This window comes from Quercus suber, unplaced genomic scaffold (assembly GCF_002906115.3).
Source record: "Quercus suber isolate HL8 unplaced genomic scaffold, Cork oak 2.0 scaffold_177, whole genome shotgun sequence".
NCBI lineage: Eukaryota > Viridiplantae > Streptophyta > Magnoliopsida > Fagales > Fagaceae > Quercus > Quercus suber.
Genome location: NW_027069637.1, coordinates 826,358 through 851,123, shown reverse-complemented (window position 1 = coordinate 851,123; position 24,766 = coordinate 826,358). Strand labels below are relative to the sequence as shown.

General features: G+C 33.4%; 2 long non-coding RNA genes and 1 other non-coding gene across 17 annotated transcripts; 2 read left to right on the top strand and 1 right to left on the bottom strand.

The window, feature by feature from the left end:
* Positions 1 to 2,679: 2,679 nt before the first annotated feature.
* On the top strand, positions 2,680 to 8,299 carry LOC111984947 (uncharacterized). 6 transcript variants are annotated; one of them, XR_010630794.1, is made up of 5 exons: positions 2,680 to 3,027; positions 4,069 to 4,272; positions 5,794 to 5,935; positions 6,080 to 6,164; positions 7,825 to 8,299. It is a non-coding gene; the product is annotated as an uncharacterized LOC111984947 (long non-coding RNA). The 6 variants fall into 6 exon arrangements; XR_010630793.1 differs by having other exon boundaries at positions 7,808 to 8,299; XR_002879994.2 differs by lacking the exon at positions 7,825 to 8,299 and adding an exon at positions 7,167 to 7,482.
* A 1,851-nt stretch (positions 8,300 to 10,150) lies between these two features.
* On the top strand, positions 10,151 to 14,731 carry LOC111984958 (uncharacterized). The gene is made up of 4 exons (XR_010630797.1): positions 10,151 to 11,144; positions 11,510 to 11,795; positions 11,837 to 11,901; positions 14,398 to 14,731. It is a non-coding gene; the product is annotated as an uncharacterized LOC111984958 (transcript).
* Positions 14,732 to 17,827: 3,096 nt separating this feature from the next.
* On the bottom strand, positions 17,828 to 24,281 carry LOC136069567 (uncharacterized). Of its 10 annotated transcripts, XR_010630790.1 has the most exons (7): positions 23,855 to 24,281; positions 22,522 to 22,600; positions 21,101 to 21,159; positions 19,370 to 19,557; positions 19,149 to 19,222; positions 18,912 to 18,998; positions 17,828 to 18,205 (listed from the first exon to the last, which is right to left on the bottom strand). It is a non-coding gene; the product is annotated as an uncharacterized LOC136069567 (long non-coding RNA). The 10 variants fall into 10 exon arrangements; XR_010630787.1 differs by lacking the exon at positions 17,828 to 18,205 and having other exon boundaries at positions 18,674 to 18,998; positions 19,143 to 19,222; positions 23,855 to 24,279; XR_010630784.1 differs by lacking the exon at positions 17,828 to 18,205 and having other exon boundaries at positions 18,674 to 18,998; positions 23,855 to 24,278.
* Positions 24,282 to 24,766: the final 485 nt, after the last annotated feature.

Here is a 24,766-nt window from a genome sequence, read left to right as displayed (position 1 = left end):
ATAAAAGTAATTGTATTCACATCTCACCTCATGTTCAACCAAGATCTATTCTCATATAGGGTTAACTTCGTCCTCTGTAAATTTGTTGCATCATCAAACGTCGAATGCCAGCCAAGAGCTATTAATCTTTTCTTTTGGTGTATCATCTGTTTACTCTCACTTCAAGATATGGATTTTATTTATTTATTTTTTATCAATATTGTATGACAATGGCAATTGTGACACAATACAGAACGTAATTGGATGACCAATTTAGTAATCTAGCTTCAAAAAATATTTCACACGAATGACCCTCAACTTGAAGCCAAAACTGAATGTTTTTCTTTCAAACAAATCAATTCATAACTTTAATAATTTAATTTGCCTGATTACTCTCAGCTCAATTAAAATTTCACTCGACTAAAGGTTCAAAACCACACTTAATTTTATTCTAGTCAATTTGCTTATGAATTCCGTCCCCCCCACCCCCCCCCACGCCCCTTTTTTTTTGAGTAGAAGAAGAGAAGAATGGGTTCCCCCATTTAGTGTAAACAATATAATAGTTGATGCTTTTGCAAAACTACAAAGTTATGTTTTGTTTTTTGTTTGTTTGTCTTTTTTTTTTTTTTTTTGGTTATGATTGTGTAATTGATGAATCGTAAAGTAATGTTTGAGATGACAAGTTATTAATGGTAGATGATAAAATAGTGTGAGCAATAGGTTTATACTATAATATTTATGAGAATCACTATTAACAAAATGGTTGCATTACATATATGATATACCCACCTCAAAGGAAAACCAAAATCGCTGGTGGGAAATTTCAAATTTCCCTCCCACACACCAAAAAAAAAAAAGAGCACTATGCATTAGCATCCAAATATGCAAAAAAAGATTTATTTTACGCACTAAAGAACTACTTTATTTATTTTACAATAGTATTTTACAAATTATCCAATATCCCATTTCTTATTTTTCAATCCTATTTTTTTTTTTTTTTTTAATGAAGAGAAAATTTTCAAAATTTTCATATATTTCTATATTTAGTGCGAATTTTGAAAATTCAACCATTAAATTGCATGTTCTTATTATATTTTTTATGCTTGCTAAATTTCAAGAAGATCAAAGATCAATTACTATGTTATCAAACAAATTTAAAAATTTTAAGTTTTTATAATCTAAAATTGTGTATAAAAAATAAGTTTATTGATCAAATAGTCACAAAATTTCAAAATTCACACTTAAAAAAAGAAAAAAAAAAAAGAGGAAATATGCGAGAAGTTCGAAAGTTACTCTTTCTTCCTCTTCAACACTTTCTCTTAGTTCCACTCTGTTTCTATCCCTTCCTCTAAAACAATCCAAACAACGGATTTTTTTTTTCAAAATAAACACCCATTTCAAAACAATTTCGATACTTAACATAGTTTCCTACTATTTAGGAAACTAACATTTCAAGTGTGATGGATTCAATTTCATTGTAGCAACTAAGTATTAAAGACTTGATTTCTATGAAAATCAATGTAGAAATCGAGTCTTTATGACTTGAGTTCCACAAATTCACTAAGAAGAAAAAGGCAGAGATCACAAAGAAGAAAACAAATCAACAAAGAAGAAGGAAACAACAAATCCAAATCAATTAAAAACAACGAACCCACTTCTCTGCTCTCTGAACTTCTATGGCCGAGCTCCTCTTGGCTCTTCCTTCGATGATCATCGCCACCATCAGCAGTGGTCTTATCTCCATGGGTGGGTTTGGTTTAGGTGTGATCTCTCAACCCAAACCAAAACCATTTTTGTGATTTGTGTGTTTGTTCCTAAAGTGGGTGTGGTTTCTGTCGTGGGTGGGTGTTTCTGGGTTTGTGGGTTTGTTCTTGAGAATGAAGAACGAAGAACGAAGGAAAACGAAAGAGCAAGGAACTCAAGCCTAGTCCACTCGATTTGCTACAATAAATTCAACTCTCACATGCTCGAAATGTTAGTTCTTTAAATAGTTTCTAAATGATGCTAACTAATGAAATTGTTAGAAAAATGCCGCTATTTTGAAGAAAAAAAAAATCCTCCAAACAACGCATCAACATCCAACCTTCAAATAAAAAATAATGCATCATTGCCGAGCAACCCAATCGCACCACCCACCACCACGACATCCGATTCAAACCCCAAATTCAACCCAAAAACAACGCATCACCCACCACCACAACATCTGATTCAAAATTTCAAATCCAAAACTCAACCCAAAATTAAAGTTGAGCAGCACCCAAAACTCCTTGAACAAAATCATCCACCACCACCGCGAACAAAACCCCAGCAACTGAAACTCAAACAAACCCCCAATAACAACCACTGAAACTTAAAGAAACCAACCCAACAACCACCGAAACTTATGGCCTGTTTGGATGTTTAAAAAAGGAGGGGGAGTAGAGTAGAGGAAGGGAGAGTAATCTAATTACCTTGTTTGGAAGTTTTTTAAGGAAGGAGGGAGAGGGGTTTGGAGGAGTTTGGAGGGGTTTCAACTCCCTCTAGCCCCCCATTTTTAATTCCCCCAAATTGGAGAGATTTGGAGGGAGAGTAGAGTACATAAACTATTGACCAGGTAAATTACCTAATTTACCCTTATTATATTAACAAAATTATACAAGGGGAATGGCTAATTACTCCCTTCCCCCTTACTAATTTTAAAAACATCTAAACAAAATAGAGGAGAATCATTTTCCTCTACTCTCCTCCCCACTACTTCCCTCTACTCTCTTCCCTCTCTAAACTTCCAAACAAGCCATTAAAGCAGCTGGTCGATTTAAACCCGTAACCACCGATTCAAACCCACCCAGCAATCACAAGCAAAACCCAGCCAATCCATTATCGTCGCCAACTCGCCACCACCACTGCATATTACCCATCACCACCACCAAACAGCCACAACACACAGCAAATCCAGATTAACAAACATGTCCCACATACTAATCGAGGGACAATCTTGGTCTTCGTTGCTCTTCGGGCTTTGGTTTCACAGAGAGAGAGTGGGAGCGAAGGATGATAGAGGAGATAGAGGTGAGATTTACTGATCGATTGATTTAATATTTGATGCTCATATATTTGTTCCATATTTCTCTCTCTCTCAGATCTTAAATCATCAAACTTGTGTCCGCCTTGATCAAATTATAGTCAATGTTAGTAGTTTTTTAGAGGGCTGCAATTAAATTAGTTTTTCTTAATTCTTAGTTTTGGAATTGCTTTCAATCTTCTTTTCATTTTCCTTTGAGTAACTGGTTTCTCCTGCATTCTCTTATGACAAGTAAACTTTAGATGAACAATTTTACAATATAGCAACTGAACATGTGAAAGTATGACAAGTTTTCATTTAATTTTGCTAGATAATCTCATTCTGTATATCTTTCCTTTTATCCCTTTGTGTCAAACACAATTTGATCTTTAATTTATTTTGTTAATTCTACTGTCATTTTTTAATTATGTATTTGTTTCACTCTAAAGTTTTCATTTGTTTCAAGTGGTTACATACTTACATTCAAGTTTCAACCTTGTTCCCAATATATAAGAACACCTTGGATGCTCTGCACCTTCTCTGGGGTTTCTCATCATCAAAAAAAAAAAAATATATATATATATATATATATGAACACCTTACATTCTAGCCAAAGTGAATTTCTAATGAATATTCTCTGGGGTTTCTCATCATCAAAAAAAAAAAAATATATATATATATATATATATGAACACCTTACATTCTAGCCAAAGTGAATTTCTAATGAATTTTATTATTTTATCTAATGATTTGCTTTACTCAATTATGCATATCATTTTTACTTGTTAAAAAAAAAATATCATTGTTGATTTAAGTTCAAATCTGACCGAGATGTATATATGGGTTTCTCAAATTGCTTAGTTATTGTTATATTTAATCATTGTGAAGAACTCATTGTGTTTTTTCCGGTCTAGCAAAAAAAAAGAAAAGTGGAAACTCATAAAAGAATTGAATCTAAGGCAAGAATGTCAAGCGTTTCAATAGTTTCAATTTAATGTACGTATCAGGTTCCATAGTGCTTGCATTTTATCTTTTTGTTAATTGTGCAGAGTGCAGAAAGAACAACTGAGCAACCCTGAAGTCCTGTCCAATAACCATCCATGAAATGTTAAAGGTTTTATATTATTCACACCCTTTCCATATATGTCTTTGCGTTGTTGTGTTGGATCAAAGCCCAGCTTCTTGTCTTAACAAAGTGAGCTAGGACGAGATGATAAAAATGGGTGACGATGTCTCCAAACTAGCTACCATGGGTATTCTACTCTTTTCTTTATTCCATTTTCTTTTTTCCACAATCTTCTTTAATCTACTCTCTCAGTATTTGAACTTGTTATACTTCCATGTGATTTTGGTGAAGTGACTTCTGTTGATTTGGACATCCTTAGTCACTTGTGATTAGTATTGATTTTGGTGAAATGGATCTTCTTTGTTTGATTTGAAAGTATGAATATATAAATTTTGCAAGGGAAAAAAAGTAAAAAAAGAGTTTCATAATCATTCATTGTTGCTGTTGAGATGTTTAGAAACTAATTGCAATTGTTCTATTTACAAAACAGTTTCATATTGTGTTTCAAAAGATACCAACAATTGTCTTACTCTGATAAATTAAATAATTTTAGCTGCCTAAATGTAATGATTTCAACTTCGAAGATATATACTGTTTGAACAACTTTTGAGAATTGAGTACTTAAGTACAACTTGAATTTTTAAAGATATTGTTAGGCTTTTAATTTAACAAAATAACAAATTAGCCACAAAAAGAAAAAAAGAAAAAGAAAAAAAAAAAAAAGAATTCCTCTACCCCACCTGATATGTAGCCATGAAGAAATAATTCTAATTCTGACTTATCTATTCCTAATACTATATGTATAGATAAGTGATGAATGTGAGAGTCAGAAATAAATGAACTTCCTAGCTTGTTTGATAACAATCATCAGAATTGAGCATTACGACAGGCAAGGGTTTTTTTTTTTCATTAACAAATAAATTGAAAATCTACTGGATTAGTTTATTCATAAATTTAACCTATAATTAATTTGGTGCCTTTGTTGTTTATGTAGATTGATAGAAATGGTACTAAGTAGCATTTGTAGTTTATGTTTTTGTATGACCTTTTCAAATTTTCCCCCGTTTAAATTATTATCATGCACTGTCTTTGTTGATAATGTAGATTGATAGAAATAATACAGTTTGGAGTATTCTTCTTTTTAAATTAATAATTTATTCTGCTCGAATGGATAAATATTATTAGATAATTGATAGTAGACATTTCTTTGTGTTGCTTTGGGATTTATATAATCTAAAAGATGTTGCTTATGGTTTGTTGGAAATTGGACATCAAAAGGTTTAGTTTTGGTTTAGAATTTTGTACTGGGGGGGCCTTATAAGGATAGGTCAGGTCTACCTTGCCCTTCCAATCACCCATGTGTAGCTCCACCGCATGAGCTACCTTTGATTAATTTTTCATTTGCCACTGACCATCGAATTTCTATAGTTCTTTTTCTTATCAACAAGTATCACTTTTGCTTCAATTATTTGAGAATCTTACTTGCTGCTGCAGGGATTACCTTTGTGAGTCTTATATTGATGAGGGATAGCTTTGTGGATTCGTTTTAATCATTCTTTTTTCTTTTTTCTTTTTCACCTTTAACTGTTTCCTTTGTCCAACAATGTACCATTTTGTTCTCTTATCTTCTTACTCTTAGAACTCATGTACTTTGCAATACTTAACTAAAAATCTTGTTCTCTTATGTTGACCATGTTTGGAAATTCAGGACTATGGCCATGTTTGATGGGAAGACTGTCAATGCTTATCAAGACCTGGAGAGTTTAATAACAAGAGGCTGACAATGAGATTGAAGGGGAGAAAGTTAACTAACTTGGGCAAATTGACAGAATTTCTATCATTCATTACAGGTTTGCTATCATTCACTTTATAGGTTTGCCATTATTCACACCCTTTACATATATTTCTTTGCATATGTATTTATGGTTTTGGTTATGGGGGGTCTTGTGATGATTGATATCATGTAGGTTTGTTTGTGTTGTGTGTACTGTTAGATCAAGCTCAGCTTTTCTCTTGACAAAGTGAGCTGGGGGGAGGTGATAGAAATGGTTGACCAAGTCTTCAAACAAGCTTCCATGGGTATTCTACTCTTTTCTCTATTCCCTTTTCTTTTTCCCACAATTGTCTTCTATCTACTCTCTCAATGTTTCAACTTGGTTATACTTTCATGTGATTTTGGTGAAATCGCTTTTGTTGATTTGGACATCCTTAGTCACTTGTGATTAGTTTTGATTTTGGTCAAATGGATCTTCCTAGTTTGTTTTTTTATGAATATATAATTTTGCAGGAAAAAAAAGAAAGAGAGAAAAAAGTGAGTTTTGTAATCATTGTAAGTCTTGTGTTGACTTCCTTGTTCAGTGTTTTGATGCTAATTGCAATTGTTCTATTTACAAATTAATTTCATATTTTGTTTTAGAAGATGCCAACAATTGTCTTACTTTACGAAAATTAAATCATTTTAGTTTCCTAAATGTAATGAGTTCAACTTTGAGGGTACATACTGTTTGAGCCTTGAGGACGTAATTTTTTACCTTAAATGATGTATAAGGAAGACCAAACAGAAAATTGTTGTTGGTTATGTTCTTGGATTGTAAGTAACTAAGTAGTTGTTTGAATGTACTATTTTTAATCTTTGAGTTATTAGTTTTTATTTTTATTTTTTCCTCAAAGCGGATTATAGATGCATTTGAAGCTATATCAACTATGTTACTGCCAACCTAATGCCATGCTTTGCCATTGAGAAGTCAAGAGTACAAGAAAAGAATGAGAAATTTAAAACTGATATTGCTGTTATGTTGGTCCTAGGAAAAGGTTATCATTTTTTTTTTCGTATTCTTTTCTTTTGGGAAAGTTACACACGCACCTGGTGGATCTTGAACTCAGAATTTCACCTTTTATTGGTTTAAAAGATAAGGATGTGAGCACATTGACAAAGCAGACAAAGCTTTTCATTCTTTTTTTCCCTTCTCCTTAATTTCTTGGCTTCCATATAGAGGAAGCAAGCCAACAATGTGCTTGGCAAAATAGAATTGTATCACTAGAATTGCAATTGATTTGCCTAACTTAATTATTGATATGAAGGGGCCTCCAATCCTATTCGTTTCCAAAACCGAAGCCCAGTTCCATACTGAAAAGTGAAGTATGAGGGCATTTGAGCTTAAATTTGGAAGCCAAGAAATTGTTCTAAAAGAAAGGGAAACAAATCAGAAGCCTCTTTTCTTGTTTACACCACTGTATATCCATGGTACCATAGAGGCTTTTAAGCTTAAGTTTGGAGTCCATGGCATTTAGTTTTCATGCCATCTAATCTACTGATGTAACTAAGATTTTGGTAGTTTTTTTAGTTCAGTTTTCATTACTCTATCAATTATATCTAATGGTATATTTGCGTTATTTACATGTATTTGCAATTGGTAATAGTTTTGAAAGAAATTATTTACAGTTTTGATGAGGGAGGGAGACTGAATATTAGAAACAATCTTTTATGAAGATACCTTAGAAGAAATTGATGATGTTGAGATGCTTGAGTTTTGAGGAAGTAGAATTTGAGCATAATTGGGTTTACACGTATTGCATATTTGAGCATATGCTAATGTTTGATATGTATTCCTTTATTTAATTTTTTTTTCTGGATACTTTGATATTTATTCATCAATTTTTGAAGAAGGAAACTTGTTTATGATGCTAATATAGCTATTGGCTGGCCTCTTGACATTCTGAAGGCTTGTGTGTACATTAGGAGGAGAAGATAATCGGCAAGTGATGGTGCAAAAATATCTAGAATCACTAAATTTTTCACAACTTCTTGCCACAAGTATGATGTGACAAGGTGTGATTGGTATAGAAAAAATAATGGGTCCATGTGTATGTAATAGTTAACCATTCACAGTTTGTCACATTAGAGTTATAGCAAAAATGTTGTGGAATAATTTGTGGCCCTAGAACTACTCGTGGTACTGCAGCTGCCTAAGATCAGCCATCCGAATTTGTTGGGAAACGTTTTGAATATTTTTAGGAGCCACCACTTACCCAAATTATCCAAACAAAAAGAATGATTGACTAGTTTTTGTCACTTTTTGAATGGTAGGTAGGCTTTGAGATGTGAGGGCCACTAGATGATAAGAAATATTTGTTGCATTTTTTTTTTCTTGGCATATATCCATACATTATTTCCCATTACCCAAAAGATCAAGTGATGAAATTTATACTTGCAAGCGCCGTATAATTATGTAAAATACCCCATTAGATTCAACTTTCTTATTCCAAGATAAAGAATATGAGAAGCTATGGTTGTCGAACCGAGTTTCCATTAATTCTATTATCTCTGCTAATGAACATCCCGTTTGGTTATTCGGAGCTCATGAACTAAAACATATTTCAAGCTGGCTTGTCCGATTCAGGAATCATGATAACTCCCAAGTCATTTGTGAAAATGTAGAGTTAGTTTTGGCTCTAGTCTCAACATCGAGACCAGAATGTGTTCCTCAGAAATTGTATGCTGTAAAAGTACCACCAAGTAGTAACTCGTAAGGGACTCTTGACTTTTGGAAGTAGGACCATTTTCACTTTGAAGGGAAATTTCTTTTTAGTTCAAAGTGGCTCTCTTTTTAGTTCATTTTCACGTCAAAGTGGGCTGATTGATGGCCTTCAATGGCTAAACCAACCGTTATCAAAGTCTGGATCTTGTTGAGTTTGGTGTCAAAACCAAGACCAAGGCACTACGAGACTAAGCTAAGACCAATAGCATGAGGTCTACCTCAAATGATTGTATCTAAAAAAAAAAACTAAGTAACAAGAACTAAATTTCAGTATTTTACAATAAAAGTTGAAGGCTTCCTGCCTTTGAACTCAAATTGTTTACAATAGAATACTATATATATATATATATATATAACCTAAGCAATAGACATAAACAATACTGGAAAACAAAATTAATCTTTAACCCACTAAACTTTCATAACAACAATCATAAGCTTCTTTGAAAAGTCTTCAGCTTAATTAGTTCTATTTCTCACAATTCAAACACTTCATCCAAATCTATGCGCATAGGGTTAATCCAAGTGCAGTTGATTGGTTCTTCTCCGTGAGATGAAGTCCTACACGAATGATCTTTGCAAAAGTGGTGGTATTTCTTAGTTCTGAAAGATAATACATTACTGTTGCCTTGAACAGTTGGCATGTAAATTATATTTCTCATACCTTTTATCACAGCCAATTTTGAGAAAGATCCTCCAGAACTAACTAGAGCAATTTATTTCCCATAATTCTCTGAGGATGCCATTTCATTTTTGGTTTTTATTTATTTTTATTTATTTTATATATATATATATATAACCAAATCCCTTAAACAGTTTCGTTAGTTAGCAAGGTTTCAAAACTATTTAGCAATCTAACAAATCGAGTCCCTTAGACTCGATTTTGTTCTTTGAAATCGAGCCAAGAGGAGTTGAGTTTCAGTTGGATATTGAGTGTTTCACACTTGAGTTTCATACTCGAGAGTGAAACACTTGAGTTCCATATAACCCAGAGCAAGGCGGAACAAACTTCCTACACAAACCCAGATCCCTTCCTACCCAAATCTCCCTACAGCAGCAAACCCACGCCCTCTACTCTATGCAAAAACAACAAACCCAAACCCAGGCGAATCCAAAGGGACACTGTATTTCCAAGAGTTGAGAAGAGTGGGGATGGTGATGGAGATGGAGATGGAAGCTGAGACATTTGGACACCATGATTCAGTAGGGGATTTCACTTTTCAAATGGCCACAATATTTAGAATCTATGCTATGGACCCATAAGCTTCTAAATGCAAATACAATTGACTCATAAATATATGACATGGTCAATCAATTGAACGGTGGATAATGGATATTAATAATCACACGTATCCCATGTAAAGAAGTTAAATCGTTTCTAAAAAAAAAAAAAAAGCAGTTAAATTTAACCAAAAAGGAATTTGATTCCTAACAGTTTTAGGAAGGAAAAAAAAAAGTTGGTTTAAAGGGGATTTCAAGTAGTCAAAAAGCAACAGACCACTATCCCTCCAAACAAAGGAAAACCAAGGAAACACAAGGGTAAAGAATATATAGTCAGCTTTAATATATCAAATATGCACGCTTTGATCACCTTGTCTGATCAACGAAGCAAATAAAAATCTCAACTTTAATGCATTTTTTTGCATAGAGCTTTTGGGTAATCATCAAGCAAACCTTAACTCTATTGCTGAAACAAAATTGTTATTCTCTAAGATGGAGATAACATCAAAGGCAGAGGTCATGAAGCCAGCACTCCTCAAAGTTAGTATTCCTTTAGCTATATCTGTAGCTGGTTTTGTTTGTGCTAGGATCATGTCAAGGAGAAGCAGTACCGTTCTTAAAGATTATTCATTGCAAAGTCAGGTTAGTTCTCCCAAAACCAATGTTTGTTATGTGTTTAATGATGAAGATAGCTTTCATAGCTTTCCTTCCACTATGGAAGATGAAGAACCAATGGTCAATGACACTAGTCTTGCAAATATGGTAGATGATTTAGAAAATGGGGGTCAAGCCAAAATTTGAAGAGATTTTAGGATTTAGAAGCCAAATAGAAGATCTTGAAAGGAGAGCATGGGAGCTAGAGAAGCAGTTTGTGAGTTATTGTGATTTAAAAGAGCAAGAGTCTTTGCTTACGGAGCTTAAGAACATGGTGTTATTGGAGATTGCTCATGTTGAGTTCTTGGATAGGGAAATTTCATCTGCGGAGGCTGAGAATGAAAGACTTCGAAATTTGGTAGTACAATATGTGGGAGTTCTAGAGTACATAGAACATTGGAAATCAAAAAATGGGTCGCTTCAAAGGAAGGTAAAGAGGCTTTTGAGAAGAACCAAGCAGCAATCACGTGTTAAAAGAGACCAAAATATGAAGATTGAAGCTACAGAAGCAGAAATTTTGAGAAATTGTGATGGGCTAGAAACAAGGTTTAATGTCATCAAAAAATTGGAGGAAGAAGTTAGAGAACTGCACAAAATTATGGTCCAAATGCGGGAGGAAAATAATGAACTTTTGAATAAGCTTGAGTTGGCATAGAAAATTCAGTCCAAGGTTTGAGCATCCTTTGTACATTCGAATGCTTATGCTTATATTTACAACATCCATTAATATATTAAAATGACTCAATTCCATTTGGAAGTAGATAGCAACTTTGAAAGTCACTAAAAGATTAAGTAAACAGAGGCAACAGACATATATGTAGCTATGATGGGAAGGGGAATTTGAACCCAAGTTTCTCATGGGAAAACTGAATAATTCCACTGAGCCACATGGCTCTTGGCATGAACCATTTATGCTTGTGAAAGTGGGATTGAAATGTGCAACAATGTTGTGAGCTTCTATCTTTTTTATTCGTGCTACTGATGGTCTAACTATAATGAGTTCTCATTTTGTAGATTGAAGGAGAAGTTATAGCCATGGAAAATTACAATGAGCTTGGAAATGAACCGGAACAGCTCCAGAAGGATCGAGCAGCTGAGGTTGGGGAATTGATTTTCTAAACATGGATCAATGCATGCTTAAGGCATCAGTTAATGAGAAATCATGAAGAACGACAACAACAACAACAGAATCATTACAAGAAAAGTGACTCTGACCCATGTTTTGAAGGTGGCCAAGAAATTGGAAATTATAGCTTAGAGCATGAATTAGGTAACTCTCATTTGGAGCACAATGAGCCTTGTTAGTTGTTATGGTGTAGTTGAGACTGTTGAAGAGAGTAGTGGACATGCTTGTTCCAAAAGGGGAAAGTTACTTCAAAGGCTTAGAAGATGGGTGGAAGGCAGTGGTAAGGCAAGAGGGAAATTAGATGATAGAAAAAAGGCATGAAATTAAGTGCTTTGCAAGGCATTCTGCTTCTGATGGGGCAGAGGAACAACTTCATGCAAGAAGGTCTTGTTCTAGTACATGATAATGGATTATACTATTTCTTTCATATACAGACTTTATATTCATAGCAGTAATAAATATTTGCGTGGAAAAGGAGACCTTATTATCCAAGGGTTAGAAATAATTACCAAAAAAAAAAGAGCAAAGAATTTAAACTTCAAGACTGTATATAATCTCAGCAAGGGTAGAAGATCCGCCTGGCTTTAGTCTATTCTCTATAGCGTGATGGGTCCAAAAGATGACTTAATTTAATTTTACATAGTGAAGTAGTGAATATATACCCTAAATTCCGAAATAATTTTTTAGTTATAATGGCCTATGGTTGATCTAGATAATTCTCACTTTATCTAATCTCATAAAATTATTCTAGGGAAACTTTCTGAGAAGCGTTAAAAGAGAACTATGATAGATCAAAGCTCTTAAATTTTAAATTTGATCTTGATATGTTTGGGTAAACAAGTTGCTTGAAAGACAATAAAGAAAATGACCTTAAAAGGTTTGGTATATTCATAACAATTTTTCTAAAATATATATTCCTTTGAATCACAACTATAGTTTACTTTTTGAATCCCAATTTATATATATTTTTTGCTTGTTTATTTATTACTAACTTATCTATCTATCCTTCTATAAAAATTAAAAATAAAAGAAAAAATTATCAATCTATATAATATCTAAATATTGAAGCATAACATTTATTATTATTATGCTAACTCACATTAGAGTAGCATTTCGATCCATTTCGGTTCACTTTGCTCTATTTCAGTCCACTTGTCCGTTCGGTGCTATGCTCTTGTTGACCCGCATTAACATAGTATTTCGGTCTATTTCAATCAAATTCGGTTTATTTGGTCCATTCCAGGCAAATTCGGTCCATTCAGTCTAATTCGGTCCATTGTAGTCCACTTCGGTCTATTTAGTCCATTTCGGTCCACATCAATGCACTTACTTAAAAATGGAAAATAATAAGTTTTGGTTGAAAGTAACTATTCTAAATTTGAATTTATTGAAAAATATGGATCTCAAACTTCTTTTTTTTGATAATATAGATCTCAAACTTGTCCATATACATATTGAACCTTTCTTTAATTTTGACTTTTGAGTAAAAAATGTAAGGATTTTGTGTGTACATGTGCGCAAAAAACAAAAAACAAAAGCAAAAAAGAAGAAGAAGAAGAAGAAGAAGTAAGATGATAACCCTATTACCTAGTAAGGGGGAGTTTACATTGCACTTTACAAAAAAAGTAGGGACTGTGTTTGAAAGTCAACATGCTTGCCTTAATTAATATTTTATTAGCTAAATAGGTTAAATGGATCATGTTAAATGTGTCATTTTATATTAACATGAATAAATTAGTGTGTCAACTCAAATGTGTCAGTTGCGGGTCAAGTAGCTTCCATCACGTTTCTTATAGCATTGCTTTTGGTTTGACTGATTATGACTCAAACCCGCTAATTTCTAATCCTTACTCATAAATACTCGTGCTATGTTTGTAAGTCATGTCAAACATTGCCACCAGTGGCGATACAAAAATTTGTAGTTGGGTGGGGCGGCTAAAAAAAATTTACTCAATATATTCTATAAGGTCCATCAATGATTTTTGAAATGCATAAGTTAATGTTAAGTTTAAATGTTCTATAAGTTATAACTCAATAATTTTTACCTTGACCATAAACTTAGACTTTAAAATTGAAATTATAAACCATTAAAAATGAAAATTAAGAATAAAAGAATTACTAATGAGTTAAAGATTCTTTAAATTAGAAGAAAAATTAGTGAAAGTGTGAAAATTAAATCAAATAACCAATTAGTGAAAGCGTTAAAAAAAATTCCTCCAAAAGATGGCCAACTGCATCGATGAATCTCTCATTTTTAGGGTTTTTATAAACATAGAGACACGATTTAGAGAGAGGTAGAAGGTGGAAGATGTGGTGTTTAGAGGGATAGAGGCAAATCTAGGTTGAAGAGAGAGTAGGAGATGGAAGATGTGATGTTTAGAGTACTCACACCAATAGATGTATAATGGAAAAAATGTGCAAAATTTTGTTTAAAAATGACTCACGCTAGTCAATATATAATTGTGTAAATTTATAAATTTACTACATTAACAATGTAAATTTACAATTTTTTTTTTCATTTAGTTTTTTTTTTCTTTACATTATGAAAGAAGAAAGTGAATGGTGATTGTTATGAAGAAAAACAATTAAAAAAAAAAAATTGATATTTTAAAAGAAATTTTCTAAACATGGATCAATGCATGCTTAAGGCATCAGTTAATGAGAAATCATGAAGAACGACAACAACAACAACAGAATCATTACAAGAAAAGTGACTCTGACCCATGTTTTGAAGGTGGCCAAGAAATTGGAAATTATAGCTTAGAGCATGAATTAGGTAACTCTCATTTGGAGCACAATGAGCCTTGTTAGTTGTTATGGTGTAGTTGAGACTGTTGAAGAGAGTAGTGGACATGCTTGTTCCAAAAGGGGAAAGTTACTTCAAAGGCTTAGAAGATGGGTGGAAGGCAGTGGTAAGGCAAGAGGGAAATTAGATGATAGAAAAAAGGCATGAAATTAAGTGCTTTGCAAGGCATTCTGCTTCTGATGGGGCAGAGGAACAACTTCATGCAAGAAGGTCTTGTTCTAGTACATGATAATGGATTATACTATTTCTTTCATATACAGACTTTATATTCATAGCAGTAATAAATATTTGCGTGGAAAAGGAGACCTTATTATCCAAGGGTTAGAAATAATTACCAAAAAAAAAAAGAGCAAAGAATTTAAACTTCAAGACTGTATATAATCTCAGCAAGGGTAGAAGATCCGCCTGGCTTTAGTCTATTCTCTATAGCGTGATGGGTCCAAAAGATGACTTAATTTAATTTTACATAGTGAAGTAGTGAATATATACCCTAAATTCCGAAATAATTTTTTAGTTATAATGGCCTATGGTTGATCTAGATAATTCTCACTTTATCTAATCTCATAAAATTATTCTAGGGAAACTTTCTGAGAAGCGTTAAAAGAGAACTATGATAGATCAAAGCTCTTAAATTTTAAATTTGATCTTGATATGTTTGGGTAAACAAGTTGCTTGAAAGACAATAAAGAAAATGACCTTAAAAGGTTTGGTATATTCATAACAATTTTTCTAAAATATATATTCCTTTGAATCACAACTATAGTTTACTTTTTGAATCCCAATTTATATATATTTTTTGCTTGTTTATTTATTACTAACTTATCTATCTATCCTTCTATAAAAATTAAAAATAAAAGAAAAAATTATCAATCTATATAATATCTAAATATTGAAGCATAACATTTATTATTATTATGCTAACTCACATTAGAGTAGCATTTCGATCCATTTCGGTTCACTTTGCTCTATTTCAGTCCACTTGTCCGTTCGGTGCTATGCTCTTGTTGACCCGCATTAACATAGTATTTCGGTCTATTTCAATCAAATTCGGTTTATTTGGTCCATTCCAGGCAAATTCGGTCCATTCAGTCTAATTCGGTCCATTGTAGTCCACTTCGGTCTATTTAGTCCATTTCGGTCCACATCAATGCACTTACTTAAAAATGGAAAATAATAAGTTTTGGTTGAAAGTAACTATTCTAAATTTGAATTTATTGAAAAATATGGATCTCAAACTTCTTTTTTTTGATAATATAGATCTCAAACTTGTCCATATACATATTGAACCTTTCTTTAATTTTGACTTTTGAGTAAAAAATGTAAGGATTTTGTGTGTACATGTGCGCAAAAAACAAAAAACAAAAGCAAAAAAGAAGAAGAAGAAGAAGAAGAAGTAAGATGATAACCCTATTACCTAGTAAGGGGGAGTTTACATTGCACTTTACAAAAAAAGTAGGGACTGTGTTTGAAAGTCAACATGCTTGCCTTAATTAATATTTTATTAGCTAAATAGGTTAAATGGATCATGTTAAATGTGTCATTTTATATTAACATGAATAAATTAGTGTGTCAACTCAAATGTGTCAGTTGCGGGTCAAGTAGCTTCCATCACGTTTCTTATAGCATTGCTTTTGGTTTGACTGATTATGACTCAAACCCGCTAATTTCTAATCCTTACTCATAAATACTCGTGCTATGTTTGTAAGTCATGTCAAACATTGCCACCAGTGGCGATACAAAAATTTGTAGTTGGGTGGGGCGGCTAAAAAAAATTTACTCAATATATTCTATAAGGTCCATCAATGATTTTTGAAATGCATAAGTTAATGTTAAGTTTAAATGTTCTATAAGTTATAACTCAATAATTTTTACCTTGACCATAAACTTAGACTTTAAAATTGAAATTATAAACCATTAAAAATGAAAATTAAGAATAAAAGAATTACTAATGAGTTAAAGATTCTTTAAATTAGAAGAAAAATTAGTGAAAGTGTGAAAATTAAATCAAATAACCAATTAGTGAAAGCGTTAAAAAAAATTCCTCCAAAAGATGGCCAACTGCATCGATGAATCTCTCATTTTTAGGGTTTTTATAAACATAGAGACACGATTTAGAGAGAGGTAGAAGGTGGAAGATGTGGTGTTTAGAGGGATAGAGGCAAATCTAGGTTGAAGAGAGAGTAGGAGATGGAAGATGTGATGTTTAGAGTACTCACACCAATAGATGTATAATGGAAAAAATGTGCAAAATTTTGTTTAAAAATGACTCACGCTAGTCAATATATAATTGTGTAAATTTATAAATTTACTACATTAACAATGTAAATTTACAATTTTTTTTTTCATTTAGTTTTTTTTTTCTTTACATTATGAAAGAAGAAAGTGAATGGTGATTGTTATGAAGAAAAACAATTAAAAAAAAAATTGATATTTTAAAAGAAATGTAGTGTAAATTAAATAATATGATTTGGGTGTTTTAAAAAATGAGCATATAATTTTTTTTTTAAATGATATTCTTATACAAAAATATTCTAAAATTTTTGTATGAGTTAATGCGAATGCTCGCGAAGGCAGTTCTAAAATGATGAAAAATAAATAAATGAATAAATGAAGATAGAAGCATAAAAAGTACAAGCACAATGTGAACTGAATAAATAAATAAATAAAAGACCGAGTGGTATATTTTGGTTTTTAGAGCATTTGCATGCAAAATATAAAAAGTGCTCAATTTTACACATTTAAGTCCTAAAATCACCCACATTAAATTTGCAAAATAGAAAAAGCACTCAATTTTACACATTTAAGTGCTAAAATCACTCACATTAGATTAGACATGACAAAACGGGCTGAAATTTGCTAGCCCGACAAAACGGGCTGAAATTTGCTAGCCCGACCCAAACCCGCCCATTTTGAACCCGTCCATTTTGTTCCGAATTAATTATGAGTCAACCCGTGACCCGCCCATTTTTTATGGCCCAATCTGACCTGACTTGCGGCCCTCTCTTTTTTTAACTTTTTTTTTTCCTAAAAAATATTTAAAAACTATATGGCATTATGGCAAGGTGTGCTAGACTACTCCGATGTACATAATAATATTATCAAACGCATAATGAATTTGTATGTTCTGGCAGTTTTGCCCCCTATTTACTATAAAAAGTAAAAAGTTAAATAAAATGGAAAAAAAATATATACAAAAGGAATATCTATCTAAGTATCTAACAACATGTCCAAGTTTTTTTTTTTTTTTTTTTTTCTATGCAAAAATGCAAAATTAACCCTCTAACTTTCACTGTTTTTATTTCAGTCCTCTAACTTTCAGTTTTGTCAATTAAGTCTTCTAATTTTCAATTTTTGTCAATTCAAGGCTCTGTTATACTTCAGTTAGTGCTGCCGTTAGATATGCTTGAAACGACCCGTTTTGCTCTTCTTCTTTTTTAATAAATTCAGAATTAAAAGAAAATAAGAAAATTTGAAAAAATAAATAAATTAAGGGAACAAAGTCGTCATTCCCCTACCCCTGAAATAAGTTGGATAACTCTAAGAAAAAGTCCTATGCAGAAGCCATTAGTTCTCCCCTAAATGATGATGCAAAGGAATATGGATAAAAAAATCCAGCTGAAGAGGAACAAATGGATATTTCCCGCCAAGCAGAGGAGCATCAGATTTTACAAGTAGGCCCAACTAACTCAGAGACGCTGCTGGAGGAAGACAAGCTCGAGCTTCAATTATCATCGAAGTTGAAAACAAACTTGCAGCGCCATGGAAACATAGTCTTATCCTGAAATTGGGGTAAGTCCTTTGGGTTATAGCTCCACTACAAAAAAAAGGCCTGTGGCCGCGGTTTAAAAACGCGGCTATAGGTCATAAAAACGAGGCCATAGCCCCATTTGGCCTATAGCCGCGTTTTTTTAGGCTGCGTTTTCAAACATGGCCTAAAACCCGTGACTAAAGGCCTAACAGGGTCTATGGCCGCGTTTTTAACCGCGGCCTAAGGTCCAGCCCTTAGGCCGCAGTTTAAGCGCGGCCTAAAGTCTAGTCCTTAGGCCACGTTTTAAACGCGGCCTAAAGTCTAGTCCTTAGGCCGCGCTTAAAACGCAGCCTAAGGACTAAACTTTAGGCCGCGCTTAAACCGCGGCCTAAGGGCCTAAGGTTGGTTGCAGTCCATCCTTAGGTGTCTCTTCCTATTGGTTCTTATGATGGTAAAAGTCTGATGATTACTTCAAAGTCTGGTATATGCAGTGAGAAATTAGGAAGAAAATTTTTCCATTAACTAAACAATCAATAAATTATTCCCAATAGTCACTGTAATAATCAATAAGTTGTGAGCTTCTAAATAGCACATAACAGTATAGGTTTATATGCTTGAAGACCAAGTTGCAACATACTAGGAGAGTCCTACCACAATGATTCCAACCCAAAACATTTATGAAAGAAAACAAACATAATGGACAAACTTAGCTTCCACAAAATAATTTAGAACATACTTATGCTGTAGCTCACTCCTCAGTAGGAACTTCAAACTCAGACCTTTTGGGAGGCCTCCTTACTCCTGGCTTTCTAAGATGAAGATCCTGCAATAAAGACATGGAGCGATTAAATGAGACAACTAAGCATTCTTAGAAACAAAATAAATATAAAACTATATATATCTATATATATATATGTATGTATAAATCATTGAGAACCCAAAGAATACATTAGAGAGTAATGCATACACTCACAGACACAATTACAGCAATTGCTATATTCCAAAGCTGTGTAATATAATGCTACTCAAAACCACCATTATTTGTATCTACACCATTAAAACATATTATAGGAAAAAATTGAATCCAAGGTTAAAGAATAAAAATTCTTGGTTATAATTAAAAAAAGGATACAATATATAATGCGCAAATGAAGTAGAATAGCATAATATATAATGCACAAATGAAGTAGTCACCTCACAGAGCCATAGCAGGGTAAACGGAGGACCTTCAACAAAGCCAAGAAGAGCTACATCATAGATAAACATACAAGGGTCATTACCCAATGCCGTTTCCACTTTAGTGGACTCTTAGGATGGGTGACTTGGATACAGTCTACTCTTCAGCATTTTTTTGCATGTGTGATATGACTTGGATAACCTTCCTAATAAAATATCAATTTAAATCTTCAATTTCTTTTTCTTTTTTTTTTCTTTTGATAAGTCCATATTTCATTGAATAAATGCAGATCAAAATCCTCAATTAAAATATCCACATCAAGCATTTATCAGTCCAATAAAACCAAGAAATCTATTTCTTTCTTGCAAATAATGGACTAGTTTTGAGGAGCTAGTCCAAATCCAAATCTTCTTTGTCAAGAGCCCATAAAAGAAATCTTAACATGTTTACCAACATCAACTGTGAAGCAGTTTGGATTCACCTAGCAAGTTCAATTCCAGGTAAACTAAGATTCTGGAAACCAGGTCTCTTACAGATTCTACCAAAATCCTATGACAATTTTTGGTTTCACAATGCAAAACAAGTTCACACCTCTCTCTCTCTCTCTCTCTGTTAGAGCACACCAACACCCAACCCCCCCCCCCCCCCAAAAAAAATCTCAATTTCATGAGGCTTAGGTCAGAGGCTGGCACTTTCCAATTTGAATACAGAGGAAATAGAAAGCATTACCCTGAAAACTAAGCACAGAAAGCTAGTGTACTACATAAAGCCAAGCTTAATTAGGATTGGACTGAAGTTAAATGCACTTTCCACCAACCAATCCAAGCACAAGCAGCATAGTATTTGGTTTTGCTGCTTAGCCCATTTTTAACTGAGCCAAGCCTGAAATTAATTTATCAAAATTCATCAAATGTCCTAAATAAAGCAAAGACTACAAGGTTCCAGCAAGTCACTGCTTTATTCCACTTTCATTATGAATGGATGATTATTGTATGTTTCCTACAAAATCTTGTTTTAACATCAATTGAATATGTTTAGCACTACATTTTAATCCAAACCATTATTTTGAACTCTAATTAGCTCAACTAGTAAAGTCTCTTGTTGTCAAATAAAGGACCTAGGTTCAAATCCTGCCTATATGGCTACATCAAAAACAAATCCATTGATATCTTGATGTGATGATAAAAGGCAACCATCATGGAGTGGAAGCCATAGGTTCAAATTCTCTCATATCTATGAAAATCAAACCATTATCAATCATAAGGGCACTTTCAATCAACTTATTTTGGTTTTGCACTAGATATGGGGCATCATATAAAAGAGCCAAAGAAGCAGTCTATACAGTAACTTAACCTCACTTTCTCTCTCCAATTCATTTTCAAAGTTTTTTTTTTTTTTTAATAAGTTATGCACACACCCTAATCTTCTCTGAACTTATCACCAGTTCAAAGCCCTTTTTTATAAGCTACTTTTGGTTCAAAGCGACTAGTTCTAACACCATAAAACTTAATAGACAATTAGACATAGAGTCAATGATTATTTTAAGGATATTTCCATCAGATGATGACTTTTGTTATCAAATATCTCTCTCTCCTTGGTTTAGGAAGAGTGATTGTTTGGGTTCATTTTAGGGGGGTTGTTCGTATTAATTTGGGTTTGTTTTAGGGAAAAGGATGAATCTGTCCTATTTGCTCCATAAACAATTATTGTGAAGTAACAACTAACAAGAGATGCATATGCCAGTATACCTCCCCATACCTGCTTCAGCTGAAAGGATAGCATGCTCTTCAATTTGTCCCAATCATGCCTAAGGTGCAAAATAAAACACGCAAAGATTATGAAGATGAAACAGGCACATCTACTTCCACATTTACTATAACTGAAACATGCTATATTAGATATAAAATGTGCAACCTATAACCTATACAATGAAATAGCTACATGGTAACATAAACAGGTGAAGAATCTGCTGCAAAGCTAACTCATAACCTTGACCATCATAATTATGTCAACTGCAAATAAATGTTGGCAACCATACAAGCCAGTTGCATTAAAAATTATAACTTAACTTCATTAATCCTTCATTGTTTTTTGATAAGTTAAATTAATACTTCATTGTTAGCAAGAAAAAATCCAGTTGCTGAATAAATTATGTTAAAATCAACTGGTATGGCATCACAAAATCCATCTCATACAACAAAGAAAGAAGCCAGGAAAAAATAGTAAAAATAATTAAATGGCAATAACTAGACTAGTAGCAATGTCAATTAAGTGATAGTCAGTGACACATCAGTGAAATGGGAAAAATTCCTTAAGAGAAATATAAAAGTAAAAATTAAAATAAAATAAATAAATAGATAAAATCCCGGCAATGGGAACAGCAGCAACACCGGTCACAACCCAAGTATGGACACGAGAAGTTGACCTAGAAATTCTTGAAAAACTAGGATACATGGCAGGGATATGGCTATTAATTGATATATAATTGTTTAGGTTATCTTACACAAATTTAGGCATATATTTTATACTTATTTTAGATTTTCCAAAGTAAGTAAAAGCCATAAAAAAGTTTAAAAACATATTAAGAATTAATTTAAAAACAAAAATAGATCACCAAGAAGTACAATGAATCTTTATAAAAAGGGCTGATGATGAGATTATGGCTTGCAGTACTAATCTTGGTGGTGAAGAAGGCATTAAATAATTATAGCTATTCCATTTTATAGCTATTCCTAAGCTTATAGAGAGAGCAGGTCATATTTTTTAATAGTTTGTTAAATAAAAATTCATATTAAAAAAATAAAAATAAAAACTCAAAAAAAATTAAATGGCATAACTATTTTCAATCATGTGACTTGTACTAGACAAACTCTTTATCTGTAAATGGATTTGGATGAAGAGATGAATTTGAAACAACACTGAAAGTTAAACTTTGTCGGTAAAGAGATGAAGAATGCTTTAAATCAAAACATCAACAGAAATAACTTTGTATAGTAAAAAATCATATGGCATATATAGTTGAGAAACACCATTACAATATGCTAGTCTATCAAATACCAGATACAACGAAGGAGAAGCCTTTGCTCAATACCAATTTAGGAAACTCAAAAAAATTTTATATAAGTTTAGTAAACACAATTTTGTAATGAGAGAACATAAAGAACCATACCTTTTCCCATCTGGGTTGAAAGCCAAAGCATTTATCGGTCCAAAATGCCCTTCACACCTCCAATTTCTTCTTCAAGAATCTAACCAATACGCTTATTTTTACTATTTTCTATGAAAACATTTTATTTATTTATTTTAACTTTGAAAAGTTAACCAATACTCATGCATGGTATTTATCCCACCAAAGATCACAATAAGCAAAACATTATGACCAAATTAGAGATCTCAGATGAGCTGAAACTTGTTCCAAAACAAATAAGCTTTGGTCAAAAATAGATTGTTAAAAGGCCTAAGTTCTGGAAACATTAAAAAAAAATGCCGGAGCTACACAAATCTTCAGAGGCTACTAAATAAAGTTACGTAGAGAAGATAGAGGCCAATCTCTTGAGCACAAAGTTAAGTTCCATTTGTCTTAGAAAAAATAATTTCTAGAAGGAAAAAAAAAAAAAAAACCAAACTTTTCTAGATCTCAGATTATTTCGACCAATAGGAAGAAATCACTTATCCCACATTAATGTTTGCAATTTCATAAGATTGAGAATAAAAAATCACAGGAAAGAATCAAAATTCATCAAACTAACACACTAATAAATACGGGTTCAAAAAATTTTCTGTCCTTTGAAGTCTTCAATCATTTCTATCACAATAGCAAAATTTCAAAGATAAGGAAGAACGTCACAAAGGTAACAAATTTGAATAGACATAATTCAGCCAAAAAAAAAAAAATCGAATAGACATAGCGTGAACTTGTTGGGTGTTTTCCCACTTTATGACTTTTAATTTATTTTATTTTATTTTTTTTTTTTTTGAGAAGCCCACTTTATGACTACTGAGATAAGAGTCCTTTTGGGGTCCAATTCCCATGAGTGTGCTGTGTGCAGCCGACAATTGTAGAACCCAATAAAATAAATGGGTTATTTGACCCAAATGGGTCACATGTCGTCTAGCCCAAGTTTCATAGGTCACTACCAAAAACAATTACGGGTCATTTGCCCCAAATAATTGTGGGCCATTTTCCCAAATTGAAATTTACAGGTCATTTAGCCCGAATTTGGTGTAGGGGTAGTCTAGTTTGGTGGTTCATTTAGCCTGATTTGGGGTGCAAGTCATCTGGCCTAGCTTAGGTTCGGGTAACCTAGTCCGGTGGGTCCTTTAGGATCTGTTGTGTGGAGTCAAATATTTGGGTCCGAAGTCTATACAAAATCAATCCGAAATCACAACAATGAATCAAAAGTCATCAGCCAAAACCCTAGAATTCGAAATCACATCAACCAATATTTATTAAAAATACAAACTATAATTACGAAACCCTAAAATAGAAAAGAGAGACTGACAACGTTGAGGACCAAGGCCATCATCGGACTTGAGGGAGTCGAAGTTGGAGTCGGCGAGTCTCGAAGGCCGGTCGGCCGATTCAGGGTGGTGGTCGTCACGAAACCCACGCCCTTTGGTCTTCCTAGCTGCCCAGAATCTCCCGCTTTATTTGTTTGCAATGTTAGTGGTGAAATAGGAATTTAGCAAGTGATCGGAGAGAGACAGATGTGCGATGTGCGATGGGAGAGGGCTTGAGATTGGAGAGATGGAGGTTGATGTGCGATCGGGCTTGAGAGATGGAGGCTAGGGTTGTGCGATGGGAGAGGGCTTGAGATTGGAGAGATGGAGGCTGATGTGCGATCGGGCTTGAGAGATGGAGGCTAGGGTTGAAAAGGTTTAGTATTTATATAATTCCTGAAGCCGCGTTTTTAAACTGCGGCTTTAGGGGCCAGATCAGGCCGCGTTTAATAAAGAGGCCAAATCCTAACACTGAAGCCGCGTTTTATACATGCGGCTACAGACAAAACTTAAAGCCGCATGTATAAAACGCGGCTTCAGGAAAACTGGACCTGCATTTTCTAAACACGGCCTTACTTAAGATTTAAAAAAAAAAAAAAAACGCAGGTCCTATAGCCGCGTTTTTAAACGAGGCCATAGCTGACGTGGCTTGGGCCGCGTTTTAAACGCGGCTTTAGACCCAGTTCTATGGCCCCGTTTATAAAACGGGGCTAGAGTTCGTCTGGGGCCGCGTTTTTATAAACGCGGCCTAATAGGGAATATCCAACTTATTTCAGGGGAAGGGGAACGACCTTAATGTGTGTGTGTGTGCGCGTTTTTTTTTCTTTTAGATTTTTTTTTCTTTTAATTCCGAATTAAAAAAAGAAGAAGAGCAAAACGGCATCGTTTCAATCATATCTAACGGCAGCACTAAC